We start from the raw sequence: 24560 nt of genomic DNA, 5'->3' as shown, positions 1-24560 counted from the left end.
GCATCTAATGTTTCAAATATGTGCAGTTTATTGTATGGCAATTATACCTCAGTAAGAGACATTACTTTGCTGACTAAGGTCCATCTAGTCAAGGCTATGGTTTTTCCAGTAGTCATATATGGATGTGAGAGTTGGACTGTGAAGAAGGCTGAGCACCGAAGAATTGATGCTTTTGAACTGTGGTGTTGGAAAAGACTCTTGAGGGTCCCTTGGACTGCAAGGAGATCCAACCAGTCCATTCTGAAGGAGATCAACCCTGGGATTTCTTTGGAAGGAATGATACTAAGGCTGAAACTCCAGTACTTTGGCCACCTCATGCGAAGACCTGACTCATTGGAAAAGACTTTGATGCTGGGAGGGATTGGGGGCAGGAGGAAAAGGGGACAACTGAGGATGAGATGGCTGGATGGCATCACTAACTCAATAGATATGAGTCTGGGTGAACTCCAGGAGTTGGTGAGGGACAGGGAGGCCTGGTGTGCTGTGACTGATTGGGTCACAAGGAGTCGGACACGACTGAGCAACTGAACTGAACTCAATTGAAGGCTACTCATGGAAAATAGATGGGGAAACAGTGGAAACAGTGGCAGACTTTATTTTGGAGGGCTCCAAAATCACTGCAGATGGTGACTGCAGCCATGAAATTAAAAAACGCTTACTCCTTGGAAGGAAAGTTATGACCAACCTAGATGGCATATTGAAAAGCAGAGACATTACTTTGCCAACAAAGGCCCATCTAGTCAAGGCTATGGTTTTTCCAGTGGTCATGTATGGATGTGAGAGTTGGACTGTGAAGAAAGCTGAGAGCTGAAGAATTGATGCTTTTGAACTGTGGTGTTGGAGAAGACTCTTGAGAGTCCCTTGGACTGCAAGGAGATCCAACCAGTCCATCCTAAAGGAGATCAGTCCTGGGTGTTCATTGGAAGGACTGATGTTGAAGCTGAAGCTCCAATAATTTGGCCACCTCATGCAAAGAGCTGACTCATTGGAAAAAACCCTGGTGCTGGGAAAGATTGAGGGCAGGAGGAGAAGTGGCGACAGAGGATGAGATGGTTGGATGGCATCACTGACTCAATGGATGTGAATTTGGGCAGACTCTGGGAGATAGTCGAGGACAGGGAGACCTGCAGGGCTGCAGTTTATGGGGTTGTAAAGAATCAGATGTGACTTAGTGGCTAAACAATCAGGAGCTGTTCAAGGGCCCCAGCACATAGTATGTGACTCATTGGTCAATAATTTGGAACATTCAGAGGTGGAAAGGATGCTTACTACAAAGACATGTTGACTAATAAATGATTGAAAAGTAAGAAGCAGACAAAGTCCGATAACTATAGAGATCCACTGTGTAGGCCTCAGGAACTTGTCACCAGCAGTTGGCATGGACACAGTTCATATGCTGAAGTATGCACAGGAGGGCGAGTCTACTCTCTGATGGATTGGTGTGAGTACACACCATGAGTGTCCGTGGCAGGCAGTTCAGAGTATAAACTGGTCCTATCCTACCACCATCCATCTGACATTTATTAATTTATTTACACTTATTCTGTGTCAGGCATTGTTGAACAGTTGAGACAGAATCTTGGACAAAACACATCTGCCTCTTGGAGCCAAGAACCTAGGAGATCAATTACCTTCTCTCAGAAGTTAATAATACAAGTAACTATTAACAAAAACAGCGAATGGCTGAGAGGTCGTGTGACCTTTTAAAAGTGAAGGTGTCTTAGACCATATAGTCTAAAACTCCTTTTTTTAAAATTTAAACTTTTTATTTTGTATTGGCAATATAGCTGATTAACAATGTTGTGGTAGTTTCAGCTGGACAGCAAAGGGACTCAAGCCATACATATACCTGGATCAATTCCTCCTCAAACTCCCCTCCCATCCAGGCTGCTGCATGACATTGAGCAGAGCTCCCTGTGCTACACAGAAGGACTTTTCTGGTTATCCATTTTAAATATAGCAGTTTGTACACGTCAATCCCAAACCCCCTAACTATCCCTTCCTTCTGGCAACTATAAGTTCAATCTCTGATTTTGTGAATCTTTTTTCTGTTTTGTAAATAAGTTCACTTGTATAATTTCATTTTAGATTCCATATGTATGGGATATGCGATAGTTCTCTATCTGTCTGCTTACTTCACCCTGTATGATATTCTCTAGGTCCATCCATGCTGCTGCAAATGGCATTACTGAGGCTCTGAAAGGCCACCTTGCTCAGGGCTACATAGCTTTTTGATCTGAGTCCCAAGACCGGAACTTGGTCTGATGACTTGAAGTTTCTACATTGCTAGGCTGGGTCTCAAAGAAGTTTGTCCCCGTTCCCAGTACAGTGATGCTGAGGCCCTGGCAGGCAGCAGGACTTGAAGGTGCTTATATGTGGTCCACAGCTCTCCATGCCTTGAACACGGGCAAGGGGCTTCTAGCAGGCTTTGGCAGACAGTCTCTCAAAGACCCACTGCATTTTCTGCATGGCAAATGGGTTTCACAGAGCCATCAGGGGACCAGGGCCTTCCAGCATCTCCTCGGTAAATGGAAAACAAGTAACGACATGAAGCTGTTCTTTCCCATTACACAAAACACTAAGTACCCAAGTGTTTGATGGTCTACTGCAAATGAAATATCACAGAAGAGCTGATATCATTTTAATATCCTTTTTGTCATCCCATTTAGCTGACAACAGGATGATCCCAGTTGTCATTTGAGGCGCCTCTGCCACATGCTTGACAAGTTTTATCCTGGTTGTTCCCTGCAGGTTTCCCACATCTGACAACAGTGGAACAGGAACAGAGTGTAGCCCTGCTTGCCTGCCTGCCAGCCTCCTATTTCCCTTGTTCAGAAAGGTGTGCAGGTGTGCCGAGTGGCTAGAAGCTGCACTCTACACTCTTCCCAGGTCATGGAGGGTTGGACCAGACTTTCTGGACCAGAAGGTCATCCTTGACTAGTGGCCCTGAGGTGAGTGTCTACCTGGTGACCTCTAGGAGGTCAGGATCTCCATGGGGGAATCTCACCTGATAGTTTCCATCACCAAAGGTTTTAGGTCTGAGGCTCTCAGTTCCCTGCTGAGGACACCACGCCTGGACTCTTCTCCCCAGCACCAGGAGAGATCTCAGGACTTTAGTATTAAGGAAGCTGGAAATAGTTTCCTGTTTTTTTTTTTGTTTGTTTGTTTGTTAAAGGGGCTTAAGTAACAGCAAATCTGCTTTTCTGTATCTGCTTTGCATAGCTATTGTAAGGCTTTGAACTAATGTATTTATTTATTGCTTGAACTTCTGTGCATACCTTATAAAGCATAATGTCTGACAATTAAAAAAGAAAAATAAACTAAAGTTCTGAGTGTGGTAGTTGACAGTACCAAGGCTTTGTAGTTACATTGCAGGTTAGGTTTCCCACTTCCTAATGGGATAAGCTGCTTCATCTCTTTGAGCCTCATGTGTGTATCTGTAAATAAAGATATCCCCAGTACTTTTCCAACAGGGTTATTGTGAGGAGCAGATGAGGCAGCCCATGTGAAGTGCTTCTAGCAATGTCTGAACCTCAGTTGTTTCCCAATACATGTTAGCTCTTCTTGTTCTGGGTCTTCACCATCTAGAGAGAGCAGGATGGGCAGACAGTCCTCACCAGGGAATCACATTAGCTTCTCCCACTCAATACTGATGTGTGTAGGCACTCATCCTGGCATGTGTGTGTGTGTGTGTGTGTGTATACACACACATATTTAGTTAATGTGATAACTTGGTCAAGCCTGCTTGCCCAACTTGCAATAGATAATTTAAGGCAAAATATATATTTTGCCAACATCAGCAAGAGAGGAGGAAAAGGATGAACAGACTCTTCAATGACGTACAATAATGTATCTAGAATGTTTTGAAGAGCAGTTGGCATGAGGCAAGTACCCTGTGAATAAGAGCTATTATTATCCTGAGACTCTGGGGGCTGCTGGAGCTCCTGTGCCAACAGTAAGCCTTGTGCTTTTCCTTAGGAGAACCCATGCTTTTCTTTGGTTCCTTGTGAGACAGTTTAGCTGCCCTTGGCACCTGAATGAACTGTGAAAAGCATGGAATGACAGACAGAAGGAGGCGTGGAGAATATTGAGATAATTTCCTCCTATTTCACAAATGAGACCTGGAGAGAGGAGAAAATTTCTTATAGCTAAACAATGAGTTAGATAATGAATGAAATTCCATCAAGGTAGGAAAGAAAAAATAACAGCTATTGAACAGTAACCTTGGATTATTATATCAAGTCCTGCCAACAAACCTATAGTTACTGTTATTAACCCCATTTTACAGATGAGTAAGCTGAGGCTTAGAGAGTTGGGGAAATTTAATGAAAGAGAGCTAGCTGGGTTCTAGAGTCCATGTTCTTGACTAGTTCACCAGCCTATGTGAGTAAATCTCGATGGTGGAGTTGCAGCAGGGAGTCAGGGCATTAGTTATGTTTGGTGGCGGTGGTGTGGCCACGAAGTCGTGTCTGACTCTTGCAACCTCATGGACTATAGCCCACCAGGCTCCTCTGTCCATGGGAAATCCCAGGCAAGAATACTGGGTTGGGTTACCATTTCCTTCTCCAGGGGTTCTTCCTGACCTAGGAATCGAACCTGCATCTCATGCATAGGCAGGTGGATTCTTTACCACTGAGCCACCAGGGAAGCCACCAGATATGTTTAGCCAATGATAAAACCCCTTGGGAGATAGCCCAGCTTTGTATTTAAGACAGATGGGCCCAGGTTCAATCCCAGCCCTGCCATTTTATAGCTCTGAAGTTGACTGTGGGCAAGTCACCAACCTCCTTAAGCCCTGGGCTCCTTGGGTGTAAGGTGAGACAACCTGTGTCCCATGGGCTGCTGAGAAAATTCTACAGCAGCACAGTCTAGTGATTAAGAGAACCAGTCTGACCCACAGCTCGACCGCTTGTAGCTGTGATATTTGACAAATGTCTCAACTTGCTCGGATCTTCAATTTTTGTATCTGTAAAACAAATTAAGAAAGAGTACCTTTAACCTGGTGGGATTCTCATGATGAATCAAGAGGGTCATTTATGTAAAGCACTGGCACCAAGGCTGGAGCTCAGTGAGCACTTCCTAAAGGTCAGCTAATATGATGGTTACAATGTATATGAGACCCTGTTACAGCAGGAGACACACGGCCCCACATTCAATAAAATCTGGCTGTTAAATGATGGAAAAGTGAGATGTTTCATTAAAGTATTAAAAAGCTGAAGCATTTCTGCCTGGGCTTTTTTCTCAAGCCTACCTCACTTCACTGGAATTAAAAAAAAAAAAAAAAAAAAGCGTTTGTGGGTTAGAGTAGGGGTGGGGAAAGGGTTAAGAAAGAGGTGGGACAATTTATGCAGGACTTAACTCTCCAAGATGTACCTCCCCTCCCTCCCTTTTATTGCCCTTACACTGGAATCCTGTTCCAGTTGCTATCTGGGGATGTTTCAGCACCTGATGTTTAGATTTAGATTTTCAGCTTTAGAACATCTAAAGCTTGGTGAGGTAAGTTCTGAAGGAACTTGGGAAACAGCCTCTATTTTTTGAGAAGTTAGAATGGGTCAGGCACTGTGCTGAAGTTTTAGAACGTTTTTCCTCCTGTTAACATGTGACCACAGAAAAGGACTGTCCTGGGATCTTTGAGACATTTCATTACAGAAGGAGCTCTTGCTTTTTTTGTTTCCAGTTTTATTGAGAAATATTGACCTACTATAGAAAGGGGCTTTAACCAGAGAGATCTATCCAGAAATAGCCTCTGGAAAAGCATCTATCAACCAGTCCACTCTCCATACCCAATACTACTCAAGTTCTCCTGGGTCAGGAAGGGTTTCTGCAGACCCCGGGGAACAATGTTCACATCTTTCTACTTTTTATAAGCATCATGGAGAGCAGAGTCAGTGAAAGGAATTCTTCAGGTTCGGGTCAGTTGTTACCTCCTCCCCACTCCCTCTTGTAACACTGATGTTCAACTGGGGACGTTTGACAGATGTGATAGGTTAGCACATCTGTTTTTCCAGGCTCAACAACTTCTTTCTTTAAATCTACCAAACGGTATTTAAAAATCAGAATTTCACAGGTTCCCTTGCAGCTAGGGTTAGCTCCGTGTCACAGTTTGTCCAGGGAGATGAAGTGGAAGTCTTCTGGTAACACTCTCCTTCCTCCTATTGCGACTGTAGGTATGGGGATGAGAGTGATGGGCTAAGGAAACAAGGAGGAAGGGTAGAGAGCATGGGGCTCGGAGGACGTCACTGAGTCCCTGCATCAGCACTGGACTGCTTCCCTCTACACTGCCATTGCATCCTATTTGTATATGACTTATCCCTAACCCATATAGTGACTAGATATTACTCATTTGTGGCTACTCAGCCTCCACATCCTCTCTTCTGCAACAGGAGCCAGATTTTCTTTTAAAGAACTACTTCTTCCCCAGAGGGGAGCTGTCAAAATGTCTAGCCCTGGTTCTGCCAAGGGGATGGCACCAAGTCAGAGTTTTAAGTGTTTCCTACCACAAAGTCTCAGTTGCCTGTCTTTTACGAGCTGGTTCTTCAGTCTTCATTCCCTCTAAAAGGTACCCCAAATCCTTCCACTAAATTATGTATTTTCTGAAGTGAGTTAGAACCTGTTTCTGTCACCTGCAGCCCAAGAGTCCTTCTTGATGCATACTAATCTTTACAACAACATTGGTATTAAATCGTTTCTACCCTGGTGGCTTAGGTGGTAAAGAATCTGCATGCGATACAGGAGATGAGGGTTCAGTCCCTGGGTTGGGAAGATCCCCTGGAGAAGGGAATGGCAACCCACTCCAGCAATTGCTTGGAGAAATCCATGGACAGAGGAGTCTGGCTGGCTACAGTCTATGGGGTCACAAAGAGTTGGACATGACTGAGTGACTAACACTAACACACACACACACCTCTGGGACAGACACAAAAAAGTTTGAATAATGGTTCGATCCCTGGGTTGGGAAGATTCCCTGGAGAAGGGAATGGCAACCCACTCCAGTATTCTCGCCTGGAGAATTCAATGGACAGAGAAGCCTGGCAGGCTACTGTCCATGGGGTTGCAAAGAATTGGACATGACTGAGCAATTAACACTTTGTATCTACTTTTTGTGAGGTGATGTGCTCAAGTCTTTCCCTGCAGTATCCCATATAATTCTTACAAATTTCCACAGAGTGGGAACTGTGAGGCCATTGCAGAGCTGGAGAAACTGAGACTCAAAGAAGCTAAGCGATTTCTCCAGTGTCATACAGCAAGGGTGTAGCTGTGGCAGAGACAGCTAGTACTCACCAAATATCCACATGCTACTCTGTATTACTGAGCCTTATGGCATTTAGGTGGGGCCCTGGCAAATAACCAGGACTGACCAAATGGAACCTGAGTGGCCACGACATATACACTACCAGGTTGAAGCAGGTGAGAGCTGGTGCGTCGTCCCTATTCTCACTCCCTGCCTCCGTGGCCTTTGAGGATGGCTTGATTGCAGGTGCAATGACGGGCTCGCAACCCACACAGGGCTGTGACATTAGAGAGAACAGAACTATTGCCCATTGAGCCACTGAGAGTTCAAGATGTGTTTTTGAGCACTTCAAGTTAATTGTCCTGCCCAATGCAGAGTGAGTTGAAATTTCTTCTGGTTTACTTCTCTCTGCTTTATCTTCTAACGAAAACAATATAGAACTGAAAGAGGAGATAGAAAAGACACCTACTTAAAAAATAATCCTATTGGAGCTCTTTGGTCTTAGCCTGGGTCTCTGGGAATATTCCCTTTCTCTTTTCCTGCCTTGAATGCATGCCAGTATGATTCCTTCTAGTGCAGTGATGACCGTGATCACATAAGGAAATAACTAGCTCTATTCTTTGACTGCTCACTTGCCATTGGCCATTGAATTAGTAGGTGGCAGATAGGAATTCACACCCTGGAAGTTCAGATTTCAAAGCCCACATTTAGACTCCACATCTCAGTGTCCTCTAAGTTTGACGGCTCATCTGCTTCTGAAGGACTGGAGCCAGCTGACAATGCTTTCTTTTTCATGCCTTCCCTCTCTCCCCCCGCAGAGACCTCATCCCAGAGAGAACCCTGGGGCCAGCTGTGTCAGAGCATCCCTTCCTCTGTCCGCAGCAGGAAGGGAGCAGGGATCTGAAAGGCATGGGGGCTTCGAGCAGAGAACACCTCTGCTTACCTCCCAGCTCCCAGCATGAGGGGATTCTGGTTATCATCAAGCTAATGATTTTGCTAATTTGATTCCATTTATCCCCACTGCTCTGCTGGGAGGGGAGCAGGCAGTACAGTTTGATGCTTATTATTCTTTTATTCTTTTGGTGAACACTCCTTCTGCTCTCTCATCAAACCCAACTCTCCCTCAGGGTTACTGCTCTGCAAGTTCTGAGCCCAGCTCCCTTATTTCCCACCCACCACCCTTTCCTCTAGGAAAGCTGATCTTAATTTAACACAATATAATATTAATCGAGTATCTACTATATGCCTGATACTGTGCCAGGGTCTGGGAATTGAATGGTGGACATGAAAGAAATATGGTACTTGTTCACATCAAATGGTCTATGGTCTCCTGGGCAGGAAGAGAGGAGGGGGAGGGGGTTGGGGGTTGGGGGTAAGACACAGATAATCCATCACAATACAGTGTGATGAGGGCTCTGATGAGAGAAGCCGAAGAGGCTCTAAATACCTTAGCAGAGGCACTGCACCCAGACTACCAGGAAGGCTTCCTCAGCATTATAAGGAGTCAGTTGATTTGGCCAAGAATTTAAAACGAACAGAAGAAGTGTTAGGTTGAGAGGCACCAAATGCTGGCTATTCTTCCTGAATTCAGTTCCCCAACAGGGCAGGTAATGCTGGGAGCTTCTCTACAGTGTGGAGAGAGAGGTTTCTGCCACTCAAACTGCCCTTTCAAGTTTGGTTGGGACTTATGCCCACATTCTGGGTGAAGTAAGAACTAGGAGACTGATAGGTGCAGTATCAGTCTCTCCAGGTTCCTCAGCTCTGTAATGACAAGACCACATTATCATCAAACGCACAAAGCAGAACTGGTAGCCAAGTGTGCCCCCCAAACGTCTCTGTCTCCAACTCTCTAAAAAGGCCATTTCCTCCAAGGCATCTAATCCAGGTAGGGGCAGGGACTGTCATCTCACCATCCTTTCCCTGGGTAATGCTCACTCTGCCTCCCCTGGCCAGAAAGACCTCCACTTCACTTCATTTATCCTCATTCTGCCCAGCTCAAGCCTCCTTCTCCATTTATTCTTTTCCATGAAGCCTTCTGGTTGTTGTAATTTGCATCCCTCTCCCCTCTCTTTCTCCCAAAAACACATTTTCTGGCATTTGGAAAATTTAAGTATAAAATGCTAAGGGGTTTCCCTGGTGGTCCAGTTGCAAAGACTCTGTGCTCTCAATGCAGGGGGCCCAGGTTCTATCCCTGATCAGGGAACTAGATTCCACATGCTGCAACTAAAACCAAGGGCAGCCAAATATATAAATATTTTTTAAAAATCCTAAAGAACATTCTATCTGGAAATTTTCCTTATAAGTGTTCACCTCTTTGAGACAGAAACTATGTCTCATTGTATCTCCTAAAGACTTCATAATGTTTTGTTCACTGGTGGGCACTTAGTAGACACTTCTTAATATTGATTGAATGAATGTATATGGTACAGTTCAAAGCATCCCACAGATGCTTATTAAATAGTTTTGGGACCAATATTATTATGCATGAGCCAGTTGTCATGAATGGATGTGGGAGTTGGACCATAAAGAAGACTGAGTACTGAAGAACTGATGCTTTTGAATAGTGGTTCTGGAGAAGAATCTTGAGAGTCCTTTGGACTACATGGAGATCAAACCAATCAATCCTAAAGGAAATCAACCCTGAATATTCATTAGAAGGACTGATGCTGAATCTGAAGCTCCAGCACTTTGGCCACCTGATGCGAAGAGCTGACTCATTGGAAAAGACCCTGATTCTGGGAAAGACTGAGGGCAGGAGAAGGGAACAACAGAGGACAAGATGGTTGGATGGCATCACTGACTCAACCGACATGAGTTTGAGCAAACTCTGGGAGATAATGAAGGATAGGGAAGCCTGGCAAGCTGCAGTTCATGGGGTCACAAAGAGCTGGACATGACTGAGCAACTGAACAACAACAGAAAAAGGTAGATTGATTTGGGACACTAAGAGCCTTTGACTCTATCTGTGGGAAGATAAGGGACACTGTGCCAGATACTTTGTTAGGAACTTTTTTCTCTTTGCATACTTTATGTATGCAAAATATTGTTTTGTATTCATTGCCCAGGTTCATTACAATAACCACCCTCTGGGGCTCCTCTGTCCATGGAATTTTCCAGGCAAGAATACTGGAATGGTTTGCCATTCCCTTCTCCAGGGGTTCTTCCCAACCCAGTGGTCGAACCTGGGTCTCCCACATTGCAGGCTGATTCTTTACCATCTGAGACACCAGGGAAGCACTGAGTAATATTAACTTGATTTAATAGATGAAGAAAAATAACACAGCACTGGAGAATGATTCAAATTCAAATGCGACATCAGAGTCTTGGTCTTATGACACAGCACACTGGTTTCCCTGCTGGGTGTACCTCACATGGGCTGGTCTCTGATGATATATAATCTTAGTTCCAGGTCAGCGTTCTATAAGAGAGCAGGGGAACTTGGCAGAGGACTACAAATAGCATTAGCAGACTCATCTCCAGACAGACAGTGTCCTGGACCAAGAGGAGGCTCTCAGGCTTCCTTGGTGGTTCAGCGGTCAAGAATCCAGCTGTCAATGCTGGAGGCCTAGGTTCAATACCTGACCTGAAAAGATCCCACACACTGAGGAACAATAAGCCCATGCACCACAAATCTTGAGTCTGATCTTTAGAGTCCGGGGGAGCCACAACTACTGAGCCCACATGCCTAGAGCCAGTGTTCCACAAGGGAAGCCACTGCAATGAGAAAAAGCACACACGTTGCCACCTAGCGAGTAGCTTCCACTCTCTGCAATTAGATAAAAGCCCACACAGCACAGCCAAAATTAAATAAATAAATAAAAACTAAAATTAAAAAAAAAGACCTTATTAACAAATAAGAACAGGATCTCATTAGGCGTGTCAGTGTAATATTTCTGGTGGAATGGCCAGAGAGACCACATAGATGAGCTGGTTTGCAGAGTCACTCACCAGGTTCTTGTCTCCATCTTGACTAATTCAGTATTTGAAAAACTAAAAGTTAACCAAATAGATTAGGAAAAGGTAAACCACTCCAGTAATCTTGCCTGGAAAATTCCCTGGACAGAGGAGACTTGCAGGCTACGGTCCATGGTATCACAAAGAGTCAGACAGGATTGAGTACACATACACACACACCCTAAAGGTTTGGAATCACTTCTATTCTTGTTTTTGCTTATAAAACAGCAAAGTGATAAAAATATATTCATGTCTAATTAGGAGGAAAGTCATAAATTAGAAAAAATTGGGAAAAATCACAGCAGTGCAGAAGAGTGTCAGGCTCCATCTTGAAGGCCTTAGCTGACTGACAAATGCCACTTTCTGCAAGCAGCTCGATAAAACAGAACAGCTGTAAGGAAGCGAGACCATCTCATTTCCAAAACCATCCAGTGTTTCAGTGGCACTGAACAAGTCACTGCGCTTTAGTTCCCAAGTTAGTGAGAAGCAGGGGCAGGACAAATCAAAGTCCAAACTCATTCTCATAACCCAAGACAGTGGGTGTGATCCAGCCTTGGCTCATTTCTCTGCTTTCTGTTTCCCTCCCGAGGACTTGCACCAAGGCCTTTGTGTTTACTCCTCTGCCTGCAATGTTTTCCCATCCCCTTCCTTTCAAGAGGAAACAGATATCTTTTTTGATATTTAGGTTTCAACTCTGACAGGCTTCCCCTGACTCTCTTAAATGATCCTCCTCCACATAGTACTGTTATATTACCTTGTCTTATTCATAGGATCTACCACTTACTATAATCTCCCTTTCTTGTGTGTATATTCTCATTACCTTCCTAAGAGCAGGAAAGCTTCATAAGAGCAGGGACTTTCAGGTTTTCTCTCCCACTGCTCTAACCTCTCGGGGCTCCTCAAGTGCCACTAGTGGTAAAGAACCCATGTGCCAATGGAGGAGACATAAGAGACCTGGGTTCAATCCCTGGGTCGGGAAGAACCCCTGGAGAAGGGAATGGCAACCCACTTCAGCACTCTTGCCTGGAGAGTCCCGTGGACAGAGGAGCCTGGCAGGCTACAGTCTATAGGGTCTCAAAGAGTCAGACACAACTGAATCGACTTAGTATACATGCACGCAACCTCTAGACTAAGAACAAATTTTGGTACATGTGCTAAGTGCTAAGTCGCTTCAGTCATGTCCAACTCTTGGCAACCCCTCAGAGTGCAGCCGGCCAGGCTCCTCCAGCCGTGGGATTCTCCAAGTAAGAATATTGGAATGGGTGGCCATTTCTTTCTCCAGGGGATCTTCCCAACCCAGGGATCAAACAAATCTCTTTTGTCTTCTGCACTGGCAGGCGGGTTCTTTACCACTAGCGCCACCTGGGAAGCCCACCCACTGGTTCATAGTGTATGGTCAGTAAATATCTAGTAGCCAACTGAATAATAAGGTTTCTATAGCTTTCAAGTTTAGTCTCATGGAGAAATTACTATTCTTTTAATTAAGAATTATTATATTTCAATACCAAGATGATTTGTGTTTGTGTGTGTGTGTGATAAGATAACTAATTTTATAATTTGGAAGATTTTAAGGGGGAAGGAAAAACCATCCCATTGAATGTGTTTTATAATTATATATTTTATATTTATATTATATTTACTTATAATATATATTTATATTTAATATACTTATATTATACATAATTTTATATTTATAATTTATAAGGCTGAATCTGCTTAAGAAACATTGATGATAAAAAAATGTATAACTTAGAATTAAGACAACATCATTATAACTATTTAAATATGAGGAAGAAACTTTTCCCAAACCCTGAAGGAAGGTAGTGGTAGAAACTGATGTTTAAACTTCTGACGTCTTTTGTATTTCAGGTTAAACACCTAGGACCAGCATTATCTGGTTGTGGTACCCTTTCAAGGCTCAGAGGACAAAGGAGATACAACTCAAAACTAACTCTTGTGCTGTATCTTGAAAATTCAAAAAAAAAAATTGATCTTCAGTTGACCTAGAAGTTTAGAATAAAGGATGACATGAGTCACAAGGGAAGAAAGCTTCCCTTCTGCAAATGTAGCCAGGGAGCCTATGTACAGAGTTGGCTGGAAGTGAGAGGCTGGAGTAGATGCCTTTCAAGGTCACTTCTAATCTGTTTTTTTTTTTTTTTAATTGAAGTACAGTTGATTTTAAAGGCTTCCCTGGTGGCTCAGTGGTAAAGAATTTACCTGCCAGTGCAGGAGACACAGGTTTGTTCTCAGGAAGACCACCTGGAAAAGGAAGTGGCAGCCCATTCCAGTACACTTGCCTGGAAATGCCATGGACAGAGGAACCTGGCTGGCTACAGTGCATAGGTCGCAGAAGAGTCAGACATGACTGAACAACAGCAGCACAGCTGATTTACAATATCATGCTAGTTTCAGGTGTAGAGCATAGCGATATACAGACATGTATATATCTTTTTCAGATTCTTTTCCCTTATAGTTCCTATGCTGTACAGTAAGTCCTTGTTAATGATCTATTTTATACATAGTAGTAGTGTGTATATATTATTCCCAAACTCATCTATCTACACCCACTTTCCACTTTGGTAACCACAGGTTTGTTTTCTATGCCTCTTTCTGTTCTGTAACACGTGATTTTGGGTGCCAAAAGAGTACACCTGCTCAGATACATCAAAACTTAGTAGACTAATTTTGGTGGCAATAATCTCCCAATATATACAGATATCATGTTGTACACCTGAAACTAATATATTCTATGTCAATTATATTTCAAGTTAATAATAAACCATATACACACATACACCCCAAAAAATTCCTTTTAATAAGTCTCCAGGTAGATAAACAGGTAAGCGATCTCTTCCTTATCTTTCATGAAATTAGTGCCAGAATGGGAATTAAGAGATACATGCTTCCAGTTCCAGTTCCCAATGGCTCAGCAGTAAAGAATCTGCCTACAATGCAGGAGCCACAGGAGATGCAGGTTCAAACCCTGGGTCAGTAAGATGCCCTGGAGGAGGCCATGGCAACCCCTTCCAGTATTCTTGCCTGGAGAATCCCATGGACAGAGGAGCCTGCTGGGCTACAGTCCATAGCATTGCAGAGTCGGACATGACTGAAGCGACTTAGCATATGCATTTTCGAATCCTAGCTCCATGCTTTTTGCAACTTTGGCGGAACTCTGAACTACGTTAATAAAACTCAGTGGGACTTACTACTCTCTGGTGACCTCCTTCTGAAATCCAAGGAGTCAAGATTGATGGCTAGGGGATTCCCTTCTGTCTCCTTTTATTTCCTCTCCACCGTCAGAACTTTGCCAGATTCATGGAGGCTGCATTGGCATCAGAGGCGTTGGTCCTGCAGCCTTATAAAACCAGCTTTAGCAAAGTGAAAGCTGCATGTATATATCTAGTGTTTGCATTCACAATTTGGCCTCTTTGAGCTCATTTTCTCTGTCCATCCATTACCTGCTTCACCTCAATCCTCTTGGCCCAAATCTCCCATCCTAATTTGTTTATGCAACTCATGTCTTTCATTTCCCCCATCTAAAGTCTTCTAAGACAAAAGCGCTGGCAAAAGAAAAAAAAGGGGGAGCAGAGAGAGACTGGAAAAATGTAAAGAGCCTGCATGTTCTATCTCTTGTATGTATCATTTATGCTGTTGCACTTTTTCCAGGGTTGGAAGCCTCATATTGATAGCAATGAGTTATTCAGGGCATGCAGTGTTACTGGAGCTGAGTATAATGTAAATGGAATTATTTGCAGTGGAAATACCCAGTCCAATCTCTTAGCAAATTGCAATCCCTGAAACTAAGTCCCTCTGGAAAGTGCTTAAGTAAATGCATACCTTGTTTGAGAGATTTGCAGCAATTTGAAAGACATATTGGATTCTTTCAAATATCAAAATGAATGGCCTCTGTTCCATGTACCATAAAATTTAATTAGCTATCATCTATCAGAATCTGTTAATTACTTGATTGTTTATCGTTTGACAGGTTGAATCACCAAAATACTTTAAAAATGCAAGCTATGTGTCACTTCAATATACATGTATGCACATAGGTTAGAAATGTTATACCATATGTATTTATTTATGAAAAAAATTAAGCAAGCTTTTGTGTTTTGCTTGGTTAGACTAAAAAATTTTTTTGAAGATTTAAAAGCAACTTTGTTAGATCAAGTTTTCTTCTATGTTCAAAACTGTCCTGGATCTAAAGGCAAAGGGGTTATATGATACTGCCTTACTCTCAGGGACACCTTACAAGTTAAACTGGGGACTTAAGACATATAAACGTGAACTAGATGGAAAATGCAAGGCTATAAGCAGCCATGACTATATGTGTGTGCGTGCTAAGTCAGCTCAGTCATGTCCGACTCTCTGTGTCCCTATAGACTGTAGCCTGCCAGACTCTTCTGTTCATGGGATTCTTCAGGCAAAAACGCTGGAGTGGGTTGCCATTCCTTCCTCCAGAGGATCTTCTCAACCCAGGGATCAAGCCCATCTCCCACATCTCCTACACTGGCGGGCGGGATCTTTACCACTAGCACCACCTGGGAAGCCCTGGAGCCATAGCTTTAATAGACTTATGGAGGGATCCAGCATCCTCCAATATGTTAAGAACCACTAGCTTAGTAATGCTAAGCTACAAAATCGTAAACTGCTGATATTTATGAATGCATTGTAATGTTCAGTATTATTCCACACATTTTATATATTTAGCTCATTTAGTCCTCATAGCAACTCTGATAGGTACTTGTTTATAGTCCTTTTAAAGATGAGTAAATCACAGCTGAGAGAAGTAACTTTCCTAAAGACACACAGTAAGCCGCAGAAGCCAGATTCTGAATCCAGGCAGTCTGGCTCCAGAGTTCACAGTCTTAAACTACCACACATCTGTTACTTCCCAACAGACATGTGGAACAGGACTGTACCTCCCAGTGTGAGAGCCTAAAGTTCAAAGGACTGAAAGAGCTCAGAGCTCATCTGGTTCAGTGGCTTCCTAACTTTTTCCTACTCGACCGGACCCTATTCTTATTACCTGCACTGCCACGTACACGGTATGCTGGTGTGTGAAACAGACGAGAGCTTCCGAGAAGACAGAGCGGAGTGCACGCAGTGGGTATGAGTGTATGTAGGAGTGTGTGCGCCTGTGTGAGAGATGTAGGGGGCCAGTGAAGGGGAAGTGTGAGTGTCTCAAAGTCCTCTTTTGCTCTCCACAGTGGCTCCAAGTTACCGCTTCAGGACCCTATGGCTTCAGAGACAGAATGTGAAGATCACTCGGCTTGCCTGCCCTTCTGTCTCCCAGCGGGTAACATGGAGCCCAAGGAGCAGGCTGCTGGGTGTGCCCCCAAATTCTTGATCCCAGCACCCAAATTTTTCATCCCAGTGCACTGTTTCCTGTCTGCTGATCTCCTTGCTGTAACCAGGTTACTGCCCAACTCATGGCCAAAGGGCTATTACAAGTCAACGACAAACACACTCCATTATCCCTTCAAGCCTCTCCCTGGGTTGCCTGGATGTTTGAATGCTTCTAACTTAAAAGCCAACCAGTCCATCCTAAAGGAGGTCAGTCCTAGGTATTCATTGGAAGGACTGATGTTGAGGCTGAAACTACAGTACTTTGGCCACCTGATGCGAAGAGCTGACTCATTGGAAAAGATCCTGATGCTGGGAAAGATTGAGTGTAGGAGGAGGAGGAGATGACAGGATGAGATGGTTGGATGGCATCACTGACTCAATGGACATGGGTTTGGGTGGCCTCTGGGAGTTGGTGATGGACAAGGGGGCCTGGTGTGCTGCGATTCATGGGATAGCAAAGAGTTGGACATGACTGAGCAACTGAACTGAACTGAACTTAAAAGCTAGCTGGGAACAATCACCAAAACGCTTTCAAGGATAGGACGAATGGAAGAAAAGCTTTGGAGTGCCTTGGTAATATCAGGAATGTCAATGACAGGAAAATGGTCAGCTCCCAGTGGTGGGGTAGGGGCTCACGTAAAAAGCTCCTTATATTCAAATCACATCACACTATTTGTCCACTTTGAGTGAGGTAGTCAGTAGCAGGGGAAGAAAACACTTCTCCACCAGTCCACAGACTCTGGTGAGACTCATTCTTCCAGACAGAACGTGTCTGGGATGTCAGACCTACTTACAAGACAACTTTGCTGCCCTCCCTGCCACCTGCCTCCCCTTCTGGATTTGCCATCACAACCCTCTGTTGCCTCAGCAGTTGGCATCTGGACCCAGCTCAGTGTTGTAAGGAACAAGCTTGCAGGAAAGCTGTGGCCTGATTTAAACAGGGAGGCGAGCACTGTGGGGCAGGCTGGGGCCCAGCAGCTACAGTGCTTCCCAGCAAGTCCTCATGAAACTGAATGACTGGGCGGAGTTCCTATGTGTAGGCAGTGGAGGCTCACCCTCCAGGAACACCGAGAGAAGAGAGGCCAGGCATCCCCTTCTGCTTACTCTCTCTTTTCACGCTCGGGGTTCTAATAAGGGCTGCAGATCATCAGCTATTCATTCCAGAGAGCACCTACAGGATGCTGGGCACGTGGCTAGACGCTGGGGGAAATGAAGAGACAGTCCTCATGAGGCCTCAGGTATAAAGGAGGAGGCAAACTTACATTAGATAATAGAGTCAATAATTATAATTGGTAGCAACCCTCATAAAGGAAACATAAGGATCTAGAACATAAAATTGTAGGTTTGATTGGGGCAGGAAGAAAACTTGCCTGTGGCAGTAATATATCTGAATTGAGGTCTGCAGGGCAGGTAAAATGACTAGGAAAAAAGGTAAGAAGAATATCCAAATGGAGGGAACACCAAGTACAAAAGCACTGAGGCTATCAGACGTACTTCCTTATTCAGCATGAAATATCAGTGACCCATCATATGCACATGTATTTACATGTACATATCCTATTTACTCATCACCACCTGCTAGACCACACACTTATACTTTCTCATTTTTTCTTTCGCGAGGTGTTAGAGGCAGACACAAATATGAAAGTGTTAGGTGAGATCAGAGATCGTCTATGTGGCACGTGTGTGTGTGTTTCTGCATGCTGAGTCGTGTCTGACTCTTTGTGACCCCATGGACTGTAGCCACCAGGCTCCTTTGTCCATGGCATTTTCCAGGGAAGAATACTGAAGTGAGTTGCCATGCCCTCCTCCAGGGGATCTTCCCAGCCCAGGAATCGAATCCACATCTCTGGCATTGTGCGCGGATTCTTTATCCACTGTGCCAGCTGGGAAGTCCCTCTATGTAGCATAATGAGGACATAAAGGAGGGCCATAATAGCCTAGAAATTTGATGAGACAATGGAAGTTAATGGGAGGAAAATACTCTTGTCTAAGAGTACAATTTCCTACACAGATTGAGTGAGGAACACAATGATACCTTAAGCAGGGGGTAAAATTAACCAAAAGGTGAAAGGTAGAACCCAGCCTGGTACCTATACAGGCAACTTGGAGCATTTCAGCATTACCGAGAAACACACTGCAAAGCAGAGCGGGGAAGATTAGGCAGGAAGCTTTTATATGACATCCTTGCATGCATTTATTTTTTCAATGAATGTTTATTGAGCAACTGCTACAAACTAGACCCTAGGGCTGACACTGCACAAAATCAGACTTAGTCTATAGCCTGGGAATCTGGACTCACACAGAGCAAGGACTCAACCAGATGAGAAAGACAACCCAATAAACAGACCACTGAAAGTTGGGGAGGTGACTGGGAGAAGAATCTAGAAGCCAGACTCTCTAGACCCTGTTTAGAGTATTGGTCTTTATTTGCAAAGTTCTTATAGGGTTTTATTTATTTTTGGACAAGATATATCTTTCCTTTCCCTAATCACTAACTGAAATGTAGCATTTCATTGAGTTTTAAACATAGTTAACAAACCACAGTAGTGTTAGCAGTACCTGTGCCTTTGTTACAAAAATCACAGATATTTTCATATTACACTTTGAAATTACATCTCAAAGGGTTTTAAACAGCAGTTCTAAACATGTTCAGATTAACATTTGGAGAAAATGATTCTAGGTACTGTTGGGGTAGATGCTGTCAGAGGGGGTCAGCTATTCTGATTTGGACACCTCCCCCCCTCCATCTCACACCTGTCTGGCAACAGAAAGGAAGCTTGGAAACCACTCTTGAGCATCACCTGGCCACGCGGAAATCCTAGCAGCTTCCACTAGCTCTTTGCACTTGCAGTCATCTCGGGTTACTAACCATGACGCCTTGCTGAGTGCCTCTAGGCCAACTGCAATGTCTTGGCAACAATTATATTAATATCAGAGCTAGGAATGAGCTGATGAAAAGCTGTTCATCCATGTAATGAGGTTTCAGTTGCATTTTAGAAAAGTGTCAGATAATTTGCTAAGAGACAGCAGAGTTTGTACTGTTTGTCAAGGGATGGGGGAGGTGGAACTTGAACTTTTTCACATTCAGTTGCAATGTGAGAAATATCATCTGTATGTGAGACACTCAAAGCAGAAGAAACAGATGTGAAGGGAGGTGCGACAGTGAGAGGAGCCCTGGACAAGAGGGGAAGGGAAGGGAAGTGGACATAACCATCATTATCGCCTAAAAATGATCAAGCACCTATATCATCTTATTTAAATATGGCAGCTCTATGAGGCAGGTGTTAAGCCCACTTGGCTAGTGCTCAGAGAGGTAAATTCAACTCCCTATTTTTCTAACTCTAATGTCTGATTTTAAAAGACCTGACAGGAACTTCCCCAATGGTCCAGTGGGCAAGACTCTGTGTTCCTAAGGCAGAGGGCCCAGGCTGGTCAGGGAACTGGAGCCCACATGTGACACTGAAGATCTCAGATGCCACAATGGAAATGGAAGACCCCACGTGCCAAGTGAAGACCTGGTGCAGCCAAAGGAATGAATAAACATTAAAACAACTATCAAATAAATAAAAGATGGGACTTTATGCTCCACCCATGGATTAAAGAAGGCTTGTCATTGTGATTTGTCTTGATGAAAAATCATAGTCTCTTTTGTATGAGGAAGAAACATCTTGCCTCTCAAGTTCAGGGGAATCTAACACTATATGTTCCTGTGTGACATTCATGTGGCCTAGACAGTCATCCTGGCTGGTGCTCTGAAGTGTGGGACACATAATGATTTCTAAAGGGCACATGGAACCCACCATGAAGAAGACTGAAGTGTGTAGTAAGACTATTGGGAAAAATGAAGGGGCTAATATAGAAACAATTGCATTAAATCTGAAGTTGGCAGTATTAACTGTCTCCGCAGGGTGACCTGGGAGCCTTAATGAACTCCAAGGCTCAAACCTCACCTCAGAGATTCTGATTTAGTTAGTCCTGTGCCTTACTTCTCACACTTTAATGTCCTGTGAGCCACTGGTGAAAAGTGAAAGGGCAAGTATTGTTTAGCCGTGTCTGACTCTTTGTGATCCTATGGACTGTAGCCAGCCAGGCTCCCCTGTCCATGGAATTCCCCAGGCAAGAATACTGGAGTGGGTTGTGATTTCCTTCTCCAGGGGATCTTCCTGACCCAGGGATCAAACCTGGGTCTCCTGCATTGAAGGCAGATTCTTTACCATCTAAGCCATGAGGGAAGGCACTGGGGACCTTGCTAAATGTAGATTTGGATTCCTCACATCTGGGTGGCCTTGAGATCCTCTATTTCTAACAAGTTACAAGCTCACAGGGGATAACGATGCTAGGTCAGGGTACCTGACTTTGAGCAGCTGGAGTCTAGGTGGAGGCAAGTTTGAGAAGCGTTGCTTTAAGGAGATAATTTCATTTTGGTGCCTAGCTTTTTAAATGTTTAAAAAAACTAGAATGAGTTATACATGCATGTGGAACACAAATCAAATAGCAATGACCCTCCCTCTCTATTTCTCATTCCCTCTACAGAATCCAGTATTGATATCCTTCCAGAGGGATCATCGTATATACAAACCTAGATATATGTGTATATACATATTCCTTTAAAAACCGCTCAGAGATGGCAGCATTCAGGTCACACTGCTCAGCACTTTGCATTTTTCACTTAATGCATGTTGAACACTGTTTCTTAACTGTAACATAAAGAGCTGCTGAATTTTTTAACAGATAAAAAATATATATATAACGAAATTTACCATCCAGTGCATTGACATTGTTGTGTAAGCATCATCACCACCCATCTCTAGAGTATCTCAAACTGAAACTCCACACCCATGAAATGGTGCCAGGTAATATTTAACTCTCCTTTGAAGCAAAGCAAGAACTGGTCTCAGGGCCAGAGCTTATAGAAGACAGTGATGTTTGACAAGAGTACTCACGGTGCTCTGCATTCAGTGTGTTTAACTATTGTTACCTTCTGGGATAAATAGTACTGATTTTTCCTGGTGGCTCAGTGGTATAGAATCTGCTTGCCAAACAGGAGACCTGAATTCAATCAGTGGGTTGGGAAGAAGATCCCTTGGAGAAGGAAATGGCAACTTGCTCCAGTATTCTTGCCTGGGAAATCCCACTGACAGAGGAGTCTGGTGGGCTATAGTCCATGGGATCACAAAGACTCAGACATGACTTAGCAACTATGTAACAAAAACAACCTTCTGTGATGAACAATATTGATTTTTCACTTAAAGTAGTTCCCTTCTAAATAAACCAAAGTTCCATTGGAATAATGAGGCCTACTGAGCTTTAGCCAAGGCTGCTCCTGGTTGTGCCTCAGATCAAAAGAATTGCAGTTCAAGAAGAATTGAAGCACAAGACACCCCTTTCTGAGCTGCCATCTAGGACCTTTCTCTCCACACACTAACTGGGAAATTGGTCTTCCCTTAGGGCCTCATGTACTCAAAGGCAGTTTTTTATAGGCAATTTTGTAGCAGACCTTCCTTCTGCAAGAAAGAGGGAGACTATTCTTTTTCAGTTCAGTTAAGTCGCTCAGTCATATCCGACTCTTTGCAACCCTATGAACCACAGCAGGTCAGGCCTTTCTGTCCATCACCAACTCCCGGAGTCTACCCAAACTCATGTTCATTGAGTCGGTGATGCCATCCAACCATTTCATCCTCTTTTGTCCCCTTCTCCTCCTGCCTTCAGTCTTTCCCAGCATCAGGGTCTTTTCCAATGAGTCAGCTCTTCGCATCAGGTGGCCAAATATTGGAGTTTCAGCTTCAACATCCATCCTTCCAATGAACACCCAGGACTGATCTCCTTTAGGATGTACTGGTTGGATTTCCTTGCAGTCCATGGGACTCTCAAGAGTCTTCTCCAACACCACAGTTCAAAAGCATCAAATTTTTGGCACTCAGTTTTCTTTATAGTCCAACCCTCATATTCATACATGACTACTGGAAAAACCATAGCATTGACTAGATAGACCTTTGTTGGCAAAGTAATGTGTCTGCTTTTGAATATTCTGTCTAGGTTGGTCATAACTTTCCTTCCAAGGAGTTAGGGTCCTTTATTTCATGGCTACAATCACCATCTGCAGTGATTTTGGAGCCCTGAAAAATAAAGTCAGCCACTGTTTCCACTGTTTCCCCATCTATTTCCCATGAAGTGATGGGACCAGATGCCATGATCTTCGTTTTCTGAATGTTGAGGTTTAAGCCAACTTTTTCACTCTCCTCTTTCACTTTCATCAAGAGGCTCTTTATTTCTTCTTTACTTTCTGCCATAAGGGTGGTGTCATCTGCATATCTGAGGTTATTATTTTGATTCTAGCTTGTGCTTCATCCAGCCCAGTGTTCTTTTTAATGGCTGAGTAATATTCCATGGTATATATATGCACCACAATTTCTCACAGACTTAGAGAACTAACTTATGGTTACCAGGGGGAAGGGTTGGGAGGAGAAATAGTATGAATTTGGAATGTACATGTACACACTGCTATATTTAAAATAGGTAACTAATAAGAACCTACTACATTGTGCAGAGAATGGTGCTCAGTATTCTATAAAAACCTAAATGGGAAAAGAATTTGAAAAAGAATAATGCATATATACGTATAACTGAATCACTTTGCTATATGCCTGAAACACAACATTGTTAGTCGATTAGACCCCAATATAACACACACGGTTTTAAAAAAGGAAGCAAACAGGGAACACAACCCCAGGCTCCTTACACTAAAGCGATAGGAGATTGCCCTGCTAGAATTTAGTGCCCTTTTCTCTTCCCAGGTGGCACTATTGGTAAAAAAAAAATCCACCTGCCAATGCCAGAGACACAGAGGACTCGGGTTCAGTCCCTGGGGTGGTAAGATCCTCTGGAGTAGGAAATTGCAACCCACTCTAGTATTCTTGCCTGGGTAATTCCATGGACAGAGGAGCCTGGTGGGCTGCAGCACACAGAGTTGCAAAGAGTCAGACACACCCGAGTGGGCACACATGCAGTGCCGATTCTGGCTGGAGAGGAGTCAGAGGAGGACCAGCATCTGTTTCACATGGTAGGGTGCCTAGCAGACCGTGGCTGAAGGCAGGGGTGGATTCACTGCACAGCCCACGATGGAAAGAGCTCAGATTGGGTACTCACAGTCCTGGCACGGAGGCCAGGGCTCACCACCCACCAGCACTGTGACCTTCAGCAGGTCACTTCACCTTGTCCGTGGCAGGGTTTTGTGCGGTGCAATATGGTGAGGTAGAGGTCTTCTGACAGTGAAATGGACAGTAGGGAGGTGATTTGGCTTAGCTGGTAAAGAATCCGTCTGCAATGCGGGAGATTTGGGTTCGACCCTTGGGTTGCGAAGATCCCCTGGAGAAGGGAAAGGCTACTCGCTCCAGTATTCTGGCCTGCCTGGAGAATTCCATGGAGCACAGTCCGTGGGGTTGCAAAGAGTTGGACATGACTGAGCGACTTTCACTTTTACTTTTTAGGGAGATGTTTAGCACTGAGCCTGGCACATTGTTAGCACTCAATACCTGGAAAGCTTATCATCTTGGACTCTTCCTGAAGAGGAACTAAAGGAGATGTGGAGAAGACTGGGGCCTAGGGACACTCACGTGATCACTGCTTAGCCAGGCTTCCACCTGTGATGGAAAGAGGTGGAGTGTGTGTGTGATGAGCCTCCCAGTTTAGCCGTGAGGGATAAATGGCATCATTCAGCTCAGTTCAGTTCAGTCTCTCAGTCGTGTCCGACTCTTTGCGACCCCATGAATCGCAGCACGCCAGGCCTCCCTGTCCGTCATCATCTCCAGGAGTTCACTCAGACTCACATCCATCGAGTCCGTGATGCCATCCAGCCATCTCATCATCTGTCGTCCCCTTCTCCTCCTGCCCCCAATCCCTCTCAGCATCAGAGTCTTTTCCAATGAGTCAACTCTTCGCATGAGGTGGCCAAAGTACTGGAGCTTCAGCTTTAGCATCATTCCTTCCAAAGAAATCCCAGGGTTGATCTCCTTCAGAATGGACT

Source organism: Oryx dammah, unplaced genomic scaffold (assembly GCF_014754425.2).
Source record: "Oryx dammah isolate SB20612 unplaced genomic scaffold, SCBI_Odam_1.1 HiC_scaffold_5, whole genome shotgun sequence".
Taxonomy (NCBI): Eukaryota; Metazoa; Chordata; class Mammalia; order Artiodactyla; family Bovidae; genus Oryx; species Oryx dammah.
This window is presented reverse-complemented; position numbering follows the sequence as displayed.